This window comes from Bubalus kerabau, chromosome 14 (assembly GCF_029407905.1).
Source record: "Bubalus kerabau isolate K-KA32 ecotype Philippines breed swamp buffalo chromosome 14, PCC_UOA_SB_1v2, whole genome shotgun sequence".
NCBI lineage: Eukaryota > Metazoa > Chordata > Mammalia > Artiodactyla > Bovidae > Bubalus > Bubalus kerabau.
In genome coordinates, this window is record NC_073637.1 from 6,512,970 (window position 1) to 6,530,587 (window position 17,618).

General features: G+C 46.5%; 1 long non-coding RNA gene across 1 annotated transcript; it reads right to left on the reverse strand.

Moving 5' to 3' along the window:
* Positions 1 to 200: 200 nt before the first annotated feature.
* On the reverse strand, positions 201 to 3,812 carry LOC129627176 (uncharacterized). Its single transcript, XR_008702456.1, has 3 exons — positions 2,407 to 3,812; positions 2,223 to 2,288; positions 201 to 1,576 (listed from the first exon to the last, which is right to left on the reverse strand). It is a non-coding gene; the product is annotated as an uncharacterized LOC129627176 (long non-coding RNA).
* Between the last annotated feature and the right edge of the window lie 13,806 nt (positions 3,813 to 17,618).

Below are 17,618 nucleotides of genomic sequence, written 5' to 3' on the forward strand. Positions count from 1 at the left end.
ACCCGGGCAAGGGGGAGGGGCAGACCCGGGCGAGGGGAGGGGCAAGAGGGAGGGACAGACCCGGGTGAAGGGGAGGGGTAGACCCGGGCGAGGGAGGGGGGCAGACCCGGGCGAGGGGCTAAGGGATGCAAACTGCTGTGCAGAAGACAGATCCGAGCAAGGGTGTACTGTAGAGGGCAGGGGATTAGAACCATGATCTTATGATAACTTTTAATACAGCTCAATCCGTTTCAAAAAAAAAACCAAACCCGAGTCACTATGCTGTACACCTGAAACTAATATGATCTTGTATGAATAAATCAGCTGTGCTTCAATTTTAAAAAACAGAGGTAGCAATGGAGGCGCGAGCAATGAGGTGAATAAGAAAGTAAGAGAGAGAAGGGTGGAGAGGAAAAGAGAACCGGAGGTCCAGGGAGCAGGGAGCACGAAGCCCGCAGCGCACAGGGGCTGGCCGCCTCTGCCAGATGTTCCTGGGGAGGCGTCGCTGGCCTCCACTGCTTCCTGTTCTCTCCAGGGGTCTTCATGGGTACCCTCTCTCAGCCTGCCCTTTGCCCCTATGCACGACCCCTCCCTCCTCCTTGGCATCTGGGTGAGGCTGCATCTCCAGGCAACCTCTGGCCCAGCAGACCCCATGTGGCTTCTGGGAGGCAGAATCTGGCAATGCACCCAGGGACTTGGAGCCCCAGCAAGATCGCAGCCCTTCCCGTGGGAGGCAAGTATTCCTCCCACCTGGAATGATTTGCATCCATACCAGTGGGTCCTGTCTCCAGCCTCAAGGCTCACCCTGCCTTTTCCCCTCACTGTCTCAGTGATTGTCTTTCTCCATCTCCTAGCATTTGGTTTTGTCTGCTACGTGTTCACGGCTGTATCCTCGGCACCAAGAACATCTCCAGGAGCCGGAGATGTTAGTGAACTGTGTGTGGAATAAAGCAGAAGCTGTTTCTTCTGCTTCCTTGGACTCTAGTTTCCTTATTTGTAAAGAAGGAAGCTGGATGAGATGGTCTTCAGAGTGAATTTCGCTTCAATATCCCATCCCATTCATACCACTCCATTTATGGTAGGCAGATTTCCCATCCCCAAGACCACCCTCTGACCCATGCCCTTGAACAATTCCCCTCCCCTTTAATTCAAGGGGGCCTGCAACTGGATCCTCAACCACAGATGATGGCAAAGGTGATGAAACAACAGGACCATGTTTGCACATCCTTGTCACCCATGTCACATCCTTGACAAAGGGAGAGGAGTTCCATAGTCCCTAGTCAGATAGCTTTAAGGGGATTAAAAAGGAGATGATCCTGAGTGCACATGACCCAATCGAGCGAGGCTTTACTTATTTTTTATTCATTTATTTTTTGGCCATGGCTCGCAGCATGTATGATCTTAGTTTCCTGATTAGGGATCAAATCTGTGTCCCTGTACTGTGGAAGCTAAAGTCCTAACCACTGGACCACCAGGGTAGTCCTGAGTGAGATGTTTAGAGGGAGGTCTTGATGTGACGAGACTTGCTCTCTTGTCAGTTTTGAAGAAACAACTCCATAACTTCTGCAGCTGCTGGGAGATGGATTCTCCCGACGACCTGGGGGACACAGAGGTGGATGCTTCCAGATGAGAAGGCAGCCCAGCTGATACCTTCACTTCAGTTTTATGAACCGTGGAGCTGTGTCCATCAGAGGAGCCTGGCTGGCTGCAGTCCATGGGGTCACAAAGAGTTGGACACGACTGAAGCTCAGAGAGGTGGGCAATCTTGCCCAGGGCCACCAGCTAGCCGGCAGGCATGTGGGGAGTTGAGCTTTTCTGCAAGTCCACCTCCCTACGCCTTGCCTTAGGATTCTGGGGTGGACCAGAGGAAAGTTTTGAATGACAAAGCAGTTTCTGGCTTTTAAGAAATGACAGCAAAGCCCCTGATAGCGCCTCTGTGCTGGGCTGTGCCAAAGCTCTAATGGAAGACATTAGTCAAATTGGAAACAGGCTGTTCTCATTAACCACAGAAAAAAACTCCATTTCACGCCCAGATGGAAAGCATCCTGCTGTTCTCATTAAACCCCCCTCCCCTTGCCTGCAGGCCCCTTTGAATTCGTCCCCCACCCTCACCTCCTGGGGCATTCACCCTGCCGAGGGCACTGGGCTCAAGTCTGGGGGCTCAAGGTGGGCTGAGTGCCTATCCCTCCCCCAGGGCCCTGCGCAATGGTGACAGTTAAGTCTTGGGCAGGTGACATACTCACAGCTGGGCTGAGAAAATAGGCTTTGCTGACAGTGGGATGGATGAGACACCCTCATTATAACAGACACTGGGAAGGAAAAGAGAAGACGAGATCATTAAGTTTTCCATTAAACATCTTTTGAACATCATCTTGGGAGCTGAGCACGGGGAACCTGGAGACGTGAGGACCGCACGTTGGTGCTTACTGAGCTCAGAGTCCAGGGGACCGACAACTAGGCACAGCCCATCGGATGTGCTGCGAGCCCCACAGTGAAGGCAAAGGAGCAGCCATCACTTCTTGTATAGGTGGGGGAGAGGGGCGGGAAGCCAGGAAGCACGCTGGACCTGCATCCGGAACGATCCATTTTAGTCGCATTCTGCCGCAGGCAGGTTTCGCCAGTCGAATCTCCGAGCTAAAATGGTAGCTGTGCTGAGTGCCTGCGGCATGGGTTCATGCGCTGCCTGGTGGGCTGCCGTCTGCAGTCTCCCGAGGATCTGCCTCTGTCTTGTCTGTGGAATGCCCTGGTCCTGAGAACAGCTCCTGGCGCATGGCGGATGCTCACAAACTATTTCCCAGAGGATGCGGTAAAATGAGCCACCTGCACAAACCATAAAATGCTGATCAGACGCAAAGACTTTTCTAAAGTTTAAAAAGAAAATTTTACGTGTGAAGCTGTTCACCCATCATTCAGTTCAGTTCAGTCGCTCAGTTGTGTCCGACTCTTTGCGACCCCATGGACTGCAGCACGCCAGGCCTCCCTGTCCATCACCAACTCCTGGAGCCTGCTCAGACTCAGGTCCATCGCGTTGGTGATGCCTTCCAACCATCTCATCCTCTGTTGTCCCCTTCCCCTCCTGCCTTCAATCTTTACTGAGGCAATAAAAAGTGGAAACCATCTAACAGTGGGGATTAAGAAAAGTGGGCATAGGGAAGGGGGTTCAGGATGGAGGGGACACGTGTATACCTATGGCCGATTCACACTGATGGACAGCAAAACCATCACAATATTATAATTATCCTCTAATTAAAATGAATTAATTGACTAAAAAAAAGAAAAGCAGGCATATACTTTTGAGATATTTTGCCAGCCATCACAATTGTATTCACAAACCTAAGCAAAGATGGAAAAAAGAAAAGTGAACAAAATATAAAATGCTAAATCTTGTATCCTCCATCTTCACCGCTGGGTTAACAAATAAATTCTCAGAAGTTTGTTGTTAACATCTGTAAAGAGGAAAATAAAAGTATAAAACGAAATATATTACAATGCTAACAGTGTGTCTCTGGCTGGTAGGTGAGTAATTTTATTTTCTTCTTCCTGCGTTGATACAATTTCCAAATCCTTTTAAATGAGTAATCTATTTTTTTTTTGGAATGGAACAAATAATAAGCCCATTAAAACCCCTGCAAGGTTTCTTCTTGTGATGTGTGCAGTGAATGTTTTCTGCATGATCCTCTTGCTTGATGTTCTTAGGCTGACTCATTGAAGATTGTACCTCCTTTACCAAGAAAATAAATCTTCTTCCTGCCATACGCTCATCACTACTCAGAGCTAGAATTCTAATCACTAGCATTTGTCACTGAATAATAGATATTCTTCATATTATCTCATTTGAGTCACACTATATCCCTAAAAGGTTAGGCTCCTTTTAACACCATAGTAACTACCTTATGTGGAGTCTTTCTCACATCCCAGGACCTGTGCCAAGCATTGTTTTTAAAGATTTCCTTAGATTTCTACAACAAGCACCCATACAGAGAACAGACCCATGTTTACAGGAGTCAAGTGACAGTCACGAAGCTAGCAGGATGAGAATGTGAATCCAGACTCTTGTTTCATTCACGTATTCATCCTTTCATTCATTCACTCACCCATCATTCTTTCCTGGATAACGATGCAGTCCCTCCTGTTTTAATGGGTTGAATGCTTAGCACGCTGGCAGTCATGTGCCCGACACGCCACATCCAAGGGAAGTGCTTGGTGACGCGTGGGCCTGTCTCGGTGGCTCGGCTCAGACACTTGTAACACAGGCTGGGAGTGTTCGCCTTCCATGGGCAGTAGAGCAGGGCAGGGCTGGCCAGCACAGTGGTCTCTGTCCTCAGAGACTGTCAGGGTGGAAAGATACCTTTAGTGAATATTAAAGTGGCATATGGGAATGACCTTGAGTGTTAAAAGGAAGTGCTGTCTCAGCATAACCTACTCCTAGGAGTCCATGGTGTGGGTCCCTTGGGACCCCTGGAGCTCCCTTAAAGCTGAGATTTAGGCTCACTTAGCAAGACGTTCTGGCTCCCCTGGTGGCTCAGATGGTAAAGAATCTGCCTGCAATTTAGGAGACTGGGATTCGATCCCTGGGTTGGAAAGATCCCCTGGAGAAGGGAAGAGCTACCCACTCCAGTGTTCTTGTCTGGGAAACCCCAGGGACAGAGGAGCCTGGAGGGCTGCAGTCTACAGTGTCACAAAGTCAGACACGACTGAGCAACTAACACACACGTACGCAGCGGGATGTTCACATGCTCCATAACTAGGTCCTACCAGGCCTGCTTTGGACCAAGCACTAAGCCAGGGCTTTGCACCCATGTTTTATTACCTGTCAGCTGCCCTGCAAAGGAGGCAGCATCCCCGTTTTATAGATGAGACAAGGCTGAGAGGGGCGGGGTGACCTGTGCAAGGCCCTGTGGCCCTTTGGGGGAGACTTGGTATCAGAGCCCACGTCTGCTATTTGCACAGCCACTGCACATCTGTTCATGCCAGGCGGCCGCGAAACACTCACTCTCCAGAGTCCTGGGACCACTGACAAGCCTAGAGGGATGCTGCGCCTCTCTGGAGGCAGCTGAGGCCAGCCCTCACTTTGATTCCAGGTCTCTGGGCTCCTTTAGAGTCAACCTTGATGTAATAAGAGCTACAGCTCTTCTGAGTTTGTTTTTGCCAGTGTGTTTTTTGTTTGTTGTATAAGTCTTTATTGAATTTGTTACAATATTGCTTCTGTTGTTTGTGTTCTGCTTCTCTGGCCTTGAGGCACGGGAAATCTTAGACTCCGCACGGCCTGAACTGGAAGGCGGAGTCTTAACCACTGGGCTGCCTGGGAGGTCCAGCCAGTGTGGTTTTCATCTTCCTTTTGTTGTTGTTTGCCAGATATTTATTTTTGATTTGTGATATTGTGTTAGTTTCATGTGTACAGCAAAGCGAATCAGTTATGTATATACACATATCCACTCTTTTTTAGATTCTTTTCCCGTATAGATCATAACAGAGTCCTGAGTGCTGTTCCCTGGGCTACACCTTCGGTCCTGGGTAGTGATCTATTTTATACACAGTGTGCGTATCTGTCAGTCCCAATCTCCCAATCTGTCCCTCCCCTTCCCCACCTTACTGCCCCCCACCCTCCCCTATAGCTATAAGTTTGTTTTCTCCATCTGCAACTCTTTCTGTCTGGTAGGTAAGTTCATCTGTACTCTTTTTGTTTTAGATTCCACATATAAGCGATATCCTGCGATATTTGTCTTTTGCAGTCATTTGCTTGTTTGCTGCTTCAGGGAACGTGACTGTAGGTTTTAATGTTAAGCTTTTAAGTGTGATCTTGTTTGTTTGTGGTGGGTCCTTGCCTGCATCTACCAAGAACTGACTCAGTGACGCAGCACATAACCTCCGAACCCTCCCCGTCAACATCCATCCCGCCAGGGCCCGGAACAAAGACCTGGGAGGGGTCGGGCACTAAAAATATGACAGTGCTTCTTCACTCGGCTTTAAAATAGAAGCAGTAACACGCCATCAAGTTAATGGAGAGAAGTCCCATGTGTTCTCATCCTGCTGCTATTTTAGTGTTCAAATAGAAAATCTTTCCAGAAGAGCTTTTTAAAAAATTATTTCTAATGTCTGGGCTGGTATCCCAAGCACAAGGCTGGTGTTATTATAATACTGAGTAATTCAACACAGATGAATCCCAAACTTTTTTGCATAATTACTCAATTAATTATCGTTTTCCTTGTTGTCTAAGAATGTAACTCAATCCACACACACACACACACACACAAACACACCCTTTCTCACTCACACACATACAACTCATTCACACATACAACCCCCCCACACACATTAACAAATACCACTTACACACATAAACACACACTGGCCAAAGCTTCTCTCCAAGGGTTTACTAAGACCCAGAATATTAGGTCACCTGCCCACTTATTGGCCTTCTACAGATCTGACAGAGGAAGAAAGTGAGGTCAGTGTGTGAAAACTTACTCTTCGGAACCCTAACACTGTCTGTTCCTTTAACATACACCATGTGCCAGTCTGGGTGGGTGCTAGAAACTTCAGACTCCTCAGCTCATATAATCCTTACTACTTGCATTAAAAGATGTTTTGCTGATGCGCTCTTTTTTTTTTTTTAATTGGAGTGTAATGGGTTTACCATGCTGTGTTAGTTTCTGCTGTATATGGAAGAGAATTGGTTGTATGTATGCATATATCCTTTCCTTCCCCTTCCTCCCAACCACCCCATCCCACCCATGGAGGTCATCACAGAGCTCTGAGCTGAGCTGCCTATGCTTCACAGCAGTTCCTGCCAGCTATCTGTTTACACATGGCAGCGTCTTTATGTCAGTCCCTGTCTCCCAGTCCCTCCCACCTCCCCTTCTCCCATGTGCCCACATGTCTGTTCCCCATGTCTGCGCCTCCATCCTGCCCTGCAAATAGACTCATCCGTGCCATTTTTCTAGATTCCACATATATGTTTATAGTTGAGGAAACTGTGACCCTGAGAGGCACTGGAAACTGCCAACTACTAAGTAAACTGACTGGAAAACAGAGCCCTTCATGGGGCTTCCCTGACCCCAGGACCACCCGCTTCCCCTTCCTTTCAGTGACCCCTTCTGCCTCCCCCTCTATGTCCTTAGCCTTCATCTCTTTGGTGATTTATTCTATAGTACTAACTAGGGATTCCCCAGGTGGCCTTGCTGTCCGTCTTCTATTGTAGAAGAGGTGGGAAAACTTTCTTCCGAGAGTCAGAGGCTTACTATGGAAGGCTCTGTGGGCACACAGCCTCTGTTGTAACTACCCAACACTGTTGCTGTAGCAAAAGCAGCCGTAGCCAATCCATAAATGAATGGGTGTCTCTGGGTTCCAATCAAACCTCATTTACAAAAAGAGTCTCCCAGCCCACCTTTGTTTGACAACTCTTCTCTGGATGTGATTGTGCAGTAAAACTCCAGCTGATGAGTTTGTGGAAATCGTGGCATTGGGTTCCAATCCAAAGGCCACCCTCTTGACCATGTGGACAACATATCTTAGCCAAGGCTGAGTGAGAGCTGGGAGAAGCCTGGATCCCTGAGATCTCGGTGCAGCAGACTGGACCACAGACCTGGAATGCTTCCCTCACGACCTAGTAAATCAAGAGAGAAATAATCTTGCCTATGATAACCCACTGCCATTTTGGGGTTTCCTTCCTGCACAGCTGAAACTAATCCCGATACATAAGTGAAGCCAGGCTCACAGCACATATTTTGTGGAATCTGCCTTCTTCAGACCTTTTACAAATCAAAATGATGTTTAATCCACCTCCACCCTTTGGATACCTGTCTGTCTCATGATTTTTCAGGCATCAGCCCAACAATTGCATTAGTAGTTTTTCTTAGTGCTTCCCAGGTGGTGCTAGTGGTAAAGAACCCACCTGCCAATGAAGGTAAACGTTAAGAGATATGGGTTTGACCCCTGGGTTGGACGATCCCCTGGAGAAGGGCATGGCAACCCACTCCAATATTCTTGCCTGGAGAATGCCATGGACAAAGGAGCCTGTCGGGTTACAGTCCATAGGGTTGCAAAGAGTCAGACACAGATTTTTTCTTAATACTTTATAATATCCCTTTTTTCTTTCCTTCCACTTTTGAGCAAGTATTTATAGAACACCATGAACGAGCACTGTCCAGCTTTGGGGGCAAGACTATGGAGAGGATAAGCAAGATACACACTCTCGTGGAACCGCATGCCTGTGGTCTTAAGCGTGGTCTCACCTCATCTCTACCCTTCCTGGGCTCATCTGCATTTATTTTATTCACTCATTCCTTTATTTTATTTCTTTCCTTTTCAGTTTTCTCCTTTTATTTATTTACTTCTTCTGTTTCCCTTTTGAAATCGCTTTGCCCTATGACCTGGGTTTGGCTCTAACTCTCTGTGCTGCCCAAGGATGTAATCTCTTCATCCTCTCGGACTCATGCTTCATACCCTCTCTAAAATTTTATTCTTTATTTATCTGCTGGCTGCGCGGGGTCTTCTTTTGGGCTTTCTCCAGTTGCAGTGAGCGTGGGCTACTCTTCCTTGTGGTGCACGGGATTCTCATTGCAGCGGCACCTCTTGTTGCAAAGCACAGGCTCCAGGGCACAGGCTCACTGGTTGCAGCTCTTGGGCTTAGTTGCCCGTGGCATGCGGAACCTTCCCAGATGAGGGATTGTACCCATGTCCCCTGCATTGACAGGTGGATCCTTCACTACTAGACCACCGGAGAAGTTTTCGCATTGTGTTCTTTATTAAAAAATAAACCAGACCATGTCACTCACCTGCTCAAAATCTTCCAAGGACCTCCTCTGATGCTAAGAATAAAATTCCCAAGTCTCACACCACAGCCCATAAGTGCAGTGCAGGGTTGGGCCAGCTCAGTGTCTGGTACATAACAGATGCTCACTCAACATCAACCAAATGTTGTGGGCTGAATGTTGAGCTAGAACAAGAGCCTTTCCAGATCTGATATTTGGGATTCTACAGTTTTCTTTGTTTACTTCCCCATTCCCAGCTTGTGTTTGTGTGTGTGGAGAAGAGGAGGGCAGCATTTGATGGCGGAAGATGTCTTCTGGCCGAGACACCCATTCCTCAGTTAGTTGTGATGAGGGCGTTGTAGTAAGAAGATTCTGAAGCCTGGGGCCACAGAAGCCAGCATCCAAAATGGGTTTTTCGCGGCTCCAGGGAAGAATCTATTTCCTTGCCTTTCCAGTGAATAAAGCTCAGCTGTGTTTTTTTAGCTCATGATCACACATCAGTCTGACCTCTGCTTCCATCACAACATCTTCTCAGGCTTGATCTTCCTGCTACCTTCTTTTAGGGACCCTCATGCTACATGGGACCCATACAAATATTTGAAGTAATCTCCCTATCCTTGTGGACTTCCCTGGTGGCTCAGACGATAAAGCATCTGCCTACAATGCGGGAGACCTGGGTTCAATCCCTAGGTTGGGAAGATCCCTTGGAGAAGGAAATGGCAACCCATTCCAGTATTCTTGCCTGAAAATCTCATGGACAGAGGAGCCTGGTAGGCTACAGTCCACGGGGTTGCAAAGAGTCGGATATGACCGAGTGACTCTTTCTTTCCCCATCCTTAATTTAATCCTGTTTGCAAAGTCTCTTTTGCCATCTATGGTAACCTATTCAGGCTTCCTTGATGGATGGTAAAGAATCTGCCTGTAATGCAGGAGACATAGAGATGTGGGTTTTATCTATGGGTCCACAAGATCCTCTGGAGGAGGAAATGGCAACCCACTCCAGTTTTCTTGCTTGAAAAATCCCATGGAGGGAGGAGTCTGGCAGGCCACAGTCCATGGGTATCACAAAAGGGTCATAACCTATTCACACGTTCTGGGTTTTAGGGTATGGACATCTGTATGAGAGTCCCTTGGACAGCAAGGCGATCAAACCAGTCGATCCCAAAGGAAATCAACCCTGAATATTCATTGGAAGGACTGATGCTGAAGCTGAAGCTCCAATACTTCGGGTACCTGTTGGGAAGAGCTGACACATTGGAAAAGACCCTGATGCCACAAAAGATTGAAGGCAAAAGGAGAAGAGGGTGGCAGAGGATGAGATGGTTAGATAGGCTCACCCATTCAATGGACATGAATTTGAGCAAACTCCAGGAGGTAGTGAAGGACAGGGGAGCCTGGTGTGCTACAGTCCATGGGTCGCAAAGAGTCAGACATGACTGAGTGACTGAACAACAACAACATCTGTGTGAGGGGCATTATTCCATCCACCACAGCAAATATATTCCACCGGAAGCTCTTATTCAGTCTTTGACTCAAACCAGAGCACTCTGCTTCATGTTTCCCATATTCTACTTCCAATTTAGATTTGTCTAAAGGAAGTCCTGCAATGGAAACAAATACGTTTGTTTGAAATGTCAGTTGCCTGGGTTACCTACAGCTCTGAGATGAATTCAGAGCTCTTTAATTCAGAGGGTGAAGAATATCTCTTCCATGAAGTTTTCTATAGACCGAGCATCACCACTGGCCCAGCCTCTCTTCTGGAGGATCTGATTCAGTGGGTCTAGGGTGGGGCTTGCTCACACATTTGACAAGCACTCAAAGGGTTTCTTAGCACCAGGAGAGTTTGAAGGACACTTCTTAACAAGCTCTGCACCCGTATTCTTTCCTCTGTCAACTACAAATTGGCACTTGTCATCTTCCTCTACAGGGATTAAATCACATGCTGCTGAAGTTGCAGACCTCCAACAGCCCCTCAAAGGAGCTCAGGGCAGAGAGCAGAAATGAGGTGCTCTGTGCTCTAGGAAGACTGGTGGAACAGGTCTCCAGATAGATGGGCCGATTTTATGAGCCCAATTCTTGTATCTCCTCAAGTCTAGAAAAGCACTAACATTTTTCATGATGATGCCTGCTCCTTGAGACCAGCAGAAACCTTCTGCAAAAAAAAAATATGTGCTTGATTGCATGTACTCTTCCCCCTTAACCAAAATCAAATATATACTGACCTTCCCCACTATCTCTTTGGAGCAATTTCTCAGAGCTATCTGAGATGCTGTCTCCTGGGCTAAAGTCCTCATTTTGTCTCAAATAAAACTTAACTCGCAACTTTCACATTGTGTATTTTTTTTAAGTCAACACCTCTGTGACGTAATCCTCCAGCAACCCAACCTCCTCGAGAAGGAAGAGACAGGGGAGGGAGATGGATGCATTTCTTGGGGACCTGCTGGAGAGAAGGAAGAGACAAGAGGATAGGGGCAAATTTCCTGGGGACCTGCTGGCAGTTGGACACCATGCCTCAGAGGCTCCTCACGCTAACCTGGGATGTCAGCACTGGTCTCTCTCTTGGACCGAGCAGGAAGAGGAGGGACAGACACCTGCCCTTGTGCCATCCTTCATAAAGAGTGGAGCTGGAATTAGCGCTGGATTTGTCCAGATGAAGACACATTCTCTTTTACTCCAGAGAAAACATGGCAGAGATTTCACCAGAATCTATGCATGAGCGAATAGGTATCAAGCTGACTCACGTGTCACGCACAATAAAATCTCTGACTAGGAAACCCACTAGAGAGAATCCATAAAACAAAACAAAACAAAACAAAACAAAACCAAAAAAAACCCCCAATCATCAGGAGGATGAGCTTGACCAAGAAGGCTAACCCATTTGTGTCACGTCTGCTGAAACACTGCTTACTCTCCACTCAATTATTGCTTTCCTTTTAACTCAAACGATTGGGAAAACTGTGTCAATCTTCCACTTTCTTCATTGTGTTTAAACACAGCCTCGACTCGCTGTTGCTCTCAAAGGAAAATTGGACAACAAACAACCAATCAGAAATTGGACCCATCATTCTTCAGAGAAATAGAAAAGCTGGGAAGTAAAGCAATTGCAGCCAAACTAAGGGCTTCTCTTTTCATTCACAGAGTAAAGCCGCTTAATTGAAAAACATTCTTTGCAAATGGACAAAGAGGGAGTAATAGGTAGGAGCCTGATTAGAAGTAATGGACAGGGAGGAGGCGGGGCGGGGGCTGGGTTGCGGGGGGAGGGGGGTGGGGGTGGGGGTGGGGCTGGGGGCGGAGGCTGGGTTGCGGGGGTAGGCGGTGAGTTTCCGAGCTGTGTATTCTAAATTTCCTTGTAGTTTCTTAGAAAATTAAGAGAACACATGGCAGCATCATGTGCCTTTAAAGCTAGTGAGGGAGGAAAGGAACAGGCCAAGCTGACTCCATCTTGACAAAGAAGGAAACTCCATCTCGCACTTACAGTGAGCTTTGGACCATGTGCCTGGTAGCCATGCGGATAACATACCCACTGCCGAACTGGCCTCCCGGACTGATACACACAGATTCCATCCCAAGATTTCCTGTCGCCAGAAAGAATGTGATAATTCCCTATGTAGTCAGTCACCTTTGTAATCTTTATGGCACTCATTGGTGTAGGCTACAGTGTATAACCAGCTGACCCTTCTGATGGTGAATCATGGCTGTAACCTGGATCTCCCTTTAACACTTTCCGGGCTGGGTTTAAGGAATTTGGGGAAGTGAGCTTGAGCAGTACACATAAGGTACATAAGGTTTTCACAGAAGTCGGTCGGGGTCCTCGGCTAAGAGGAGACTCTGCCCTGGGCCCGCCGGTGTAATAAACTACACTCCACTATCTGCACTGCCCTTCTGAGTGAGTTTGTTTTCCAGAACGCGTGGATATAACACTAGCGGTTACAGCCTTCTGGATAGGTTTCAAAGGAAGTCCCGGCATAATAATATGCTGTTAATTCAAGCTCATCCCAACCAGTGTAGTATTTAGAAAACAACTTTCCACGACTTAGAAATGAGCAAAGACTGATGGCATATCTCTTGAAAATCAGACTAGAAAGTCACCTGTCAGTCACTCCAAGGATGTTCTTTGACTACCAATTCACTACCAATGAAGCTCCGGACTCTGACATTGAATGTCAGTTTGTAGGTTTTTGTCCAGAAAAATGTAAATTATTTCTTCCTAGAAAGGAAAATAACCACAGAGCTCAAGATTTTATTGGCCAGTAGGACACTGAATCGGTTTCCTAGGAGGCTCAGCAGTAAAGAATCCACCTGCCTGCGAGAGACGCGGACTGGATCCCCCGGGCGGAAGGATCCCTCGGGCGGAAGGATCCCCTGGAAAGGGAAATGGTACCTCACTCCAGTAGTCTTGCCTGCAAAATCCCGTGGACAGAGGAGCCTGGCGGGCCGCAGTCCAAGAGGATGCAGTCTGACACGACATAGCAGCCAAACAACAACAAAGGACGTTGAACAATATATGAAAGTATTATTTCTAGTTTTAGAAAATGTCTATAAAAGTTGCTGACACGAAACTACAAAATCTTATTTTTCTATGTTGAATAATTCCCTCTATCATTACCTTTTATTAGTTTTGACTTCTCAGTTGTAACATAATATTTGATTAGAAAAACAAGCCTCAAACTTACAAATAAGGCCAATAGAGTGCAGGGAACCTTCATCATGTCGAATGGGGCTTTGTTTAACAAGGACATTCAAGGATTATTTAATTATCTAGGGGAATTTACCTCTGTTTCATTTTAAAACTTGACATTTCTGTGTGACATTCTCTATTCACTTCTCAGCTTTCTCTAATGATGATGCAAATTCTTTCTGCCTGGTAGAAAATACAACCTCTAGGGTTGTGGTTTTATTACCCTGTAGAACACTAACCGGTTTGGTTATCTATTGCAGGCAATTTCTCTGAAGCTGAACTTGCTAGGGATCCTTTTGCCCAGCATGTGGGAAAGTTTACTCTGGTGAATGTGGTCAAGTAGCAGCAAGCAGAAGCACACCGGAATTCACTTTGTCCGTGATTGGCTCTGGAAACACGGTGTCTCTTGCTCAATACTTTGAGATTATGAAACCATCTGTGTTTCTCCATGATTAGAAAAAGCCAGAGGGGAAGTCAGTTTTTTGTAAGCACTATTTTTTTCCTTACATCATTTAAAGAAATCCCCACAGCAAATGGTTACACCCATTTCTCAGATGAGGAAACTGAGGATCAATGGAAGTGTGCAAATGGCAAAGCCAGCATTTGAAACCCAGGGTACAAGCTGGGTTCTAGCTTATTCATCTTGCAACTGCAGCTCACAACACCCAGCACAGCCTAGAAAGTTGATACATATTGATATTCATTGAATGGGAAGAAGCGACTGCAACACAGGGGATAAAAGGAAATTGATTTCTCCTTTCCAGAGCCTTGGTGTTTGTTGCCTTCTTTGAAAACTACTCAAGTGATTACACAGTGTTTTTGTTCCTTTCTTGACTCCTGCCTTCATCCATACCTGCCCTCTTGATGGTATTCCTCATGAGTCCATGTCAGACGGGCTTCCCAGCAGGTGCTAGTGGTGAAGAATCCACCTGCTAATGAAGGAGATGCAAGAGATGCAGGTTCCATCCCTGGGTTGGGAAGGTCCCCTGGAGTAGAAAATGACAACTCACTCCAGTATTCTTGCCTGGAAAATCCCATGGATGGAAGAGCCAGGCGGGCTACAGTCCATGGAGCTGCAAAGAGCTGGACATGACTGAGCGCACACACACGCCATGGAAGACACTCTGATTCTGGAAAGAGCCCTTAGTGATTGTGCTACCTGGCTGCAATGTGCTCTATTTTGGAGTCTGTACAGCATTTCTCCTTCCCTTCACCGCCCCACGCCATCCCTGCTGCGCGCCAGCCACTGAAGATGGCCAGGGCTTTAGTTCTGCAGGGCCAGGGGCCCGTTCTGTAGGGACATTGGCTGGGTCACTTAGGAGTGTGTGTCCCTCTGGGTGGGACAAACCAATAAAAGAAAGGGTACCCAGTTATGTGTAAATTTCAGACACTTTTTAGTAGAAGTGTTTCCCATGCAATCCTTGAGACGAACTTCTACTCAAAAATTATTTGCTGTTGGCCTGAAATTCAAATTTAACTACACATCCTTATTTTTATTTGCTGCGCCTGGCATCTTTACTCTGGTGAGATGGCTGGATCCCGGGATTTCTTTGGAGTCCCTTTGATGTACTCCTTTCCTTCAACTGCCTTCCTCCACATCCCTCTCCTAGGCCCTTCAGAGCTCCCATCCCCAAATGTGACTGTGGTCCAAGGCTCTCTTTAGTTCAGTTCAGTTGCTCTGCGACCCCATGGACTGCAGCACGCCAGACTTCCCTGTCCATTATCAACTCCCAGAGTTTACTCAAACTCATATCCATTGAGTCAGTGATGCCATCCAACCATCTCATCCTCTGTCATCCCCTTCTCCTCCTGCCCTCAATCTTTCCCAGCATCAGGGTCTTTTCCAAGGAGTCAGTTCTTCACATCAGGTGGCCAAAGTACTGGAGTTTCAACGTCAGCATCTGTCCATCCAATGAATATTCAGGACTGATCTCCTTTAGGATTGACTGGTCTGATCTCCTTGTGGTCCAAGGGACTCTCAGGAGTCTTCTCCAACACTACAATACAAAAGCATCAATTCTTCAGCGCTCAGCATTCTTTATGGTTCATCTCTCACATCCATACATGACTACTGGAAAAACCATAGCTTTCACTAGACAGACCTTTGTAGGCAAAGAAATGTCTCTGCCTTTTAATATGCTGTCTAGGCTGGTCATAGCTTTTCTTCAAAGGAGCAAGAGTCTTTTAATGTCATGGCTGCAGTCACCATCTGCTGTGATTTTGGAGCAGAAGAAAATAAAGTTTCTCACTGTTCCCATTGTTTCCTCATCTATTTGCCATGAAGTGATGGGCCTGGACGCCATGATCTTTGTTTTTTGAATGTTGAGCTTTATGCCAGTTTTTTCTCTGCGTAAGCTCTCGTCCCTCCACCTCTGAGGCGTATCTAGATGCAGTAACTCCCGCATGGATCTATCCTCATGCTCGCTGCCCCATGCCATAGCTCTAGCCTCTTTTCAGTCCCCTGAAAATGCCTCCTGCTCTGGGAGCTTTTATCAACACCCTGGAGCTTTGAGGTTGTGTTAGCTCAGGTTTGTATGCCCGACGCACAGTGAGGCCCAACAAACTGAAACGCTGGAGTTTGGAGCAGAGAAAGGTATATTGCAGGCCATGCAAGGAGACGGGTGGTTCATGCGGTCCCCCCCAAAAAAAGAAACTCCTCCTGGAGCTCCCCAAAGGGTTTGGACAAAGCATTTTTAAAAGACAGGTAAGGGGGTGGGTCCCATCACTTCATGGCAAATAGATGGGGAAACAGTGGAAACAGTGGCTGACTTTATTTTTTGGGCTCCAAAATCACCATAGATGGTGACTGCAGCCATGAAATTAAAAGACACTTGCTCCTGGAAGAAAAGTTATGACCAACCTAGACAGCATATTAAAAAGCAGAGACATTTCTTTGCCAACAAAAGTCCATCTAGTCAAAGCTATGGTTTTTCCAGTAGTCATGTATGGATGTGAGAGTTGGACTATAAAGAAAACTGAGCACCAAAGAATTGATGCTTTTGAACTGTGGTGTTGAAGAAGACTCTTGAGAGTCCCTTGGACTGCAAGGAGAGCTAACCAGTCCATCCTAAAGGAGATCAATCCTGAATATTCATTGGAAGGACGGAGGCTGAAGCTGAAACTCCAATACTTTAGCCACCTGATGTGAAGAACTGACTCATTAGAAAAGACTCTGATGCTGGGAAAGATTGAAGGTGGGAGGAGAAGGCGACAACAGAGGATGAGATGGTTGGATGGCATCACCAACTCGATGGACCTGAGTTTGAGTAAACTCCGGGAGTTGGTGATGGACAGGGAGGCCTGGCGTGCTAAGTCCATGGCATCTGAGTCAGACGCGACTATGCTACTGAACTGAGCTGAACTGAGAGGGAGCGTCTCAGGGTGTGTGATCCTCCCTTGCACGGTTCTCTGATTGGCTGATGGTGCGGTCAACAAGTGGTATCACATTAACAGCTTTTAGGCTCCAGGAGGCCTGGGGCTACATGCTCCTGATTGTCAAGTAGTTAACTTCTTGCCTTTGTTGGAGAGGTGGAGGTTTTTTCATTTGTAGAACAACTCAGGAAAGTTGCTTGGAATACGATTATCTGGGTATTTCAAAGAGGAGCTACAGCAGAGGACTAGTGGGTGGGCTGTCCTGGGAAAGCCGGTGGGTCCTGCTTGGTTATAGCTGCTCCTCCTTGGAATCTTGTGAGCATTTTTTTTTTTTTGTGTGTGTGTGTCACCCACCGGGGAGGCAGCATGATATAAAGCAGATAGTGGACTTTGGAAGGCAGAAGGTTCTCTTCTTGAATCTGCAATGTTTCTTCAGAGAAGTGAAGCCATCTTGCCCTAGCTTTGATGCCAAGAAGTAAATAAAATGATGTGTCTAAAGTGCTTGTCCACAGCTGATTCTTAAAACCATTTTTTTCTTTATTTATCACTATGAACTGTCTTTCTCTCTATAGATTTTAATCTAGATAGTAATTGCAATAATCCATGCACTAATCTCATTTTTAAACATTTTTTTATTTTATTTTTAAAATTTTATTGAAATATGGTTGATTCACAGTGCTGTGTTTAACTTTGGCTGTACAGGAAAATGACTCAGTTATACATATATATATATATATTTTGATATTCTTTTCCATTATGGTTTATCATGGGATGTTGAATATAGTTCCCTGCGCTATACAGCACAGCCTCGCTGTTTATCCACTCTGTATAATAGT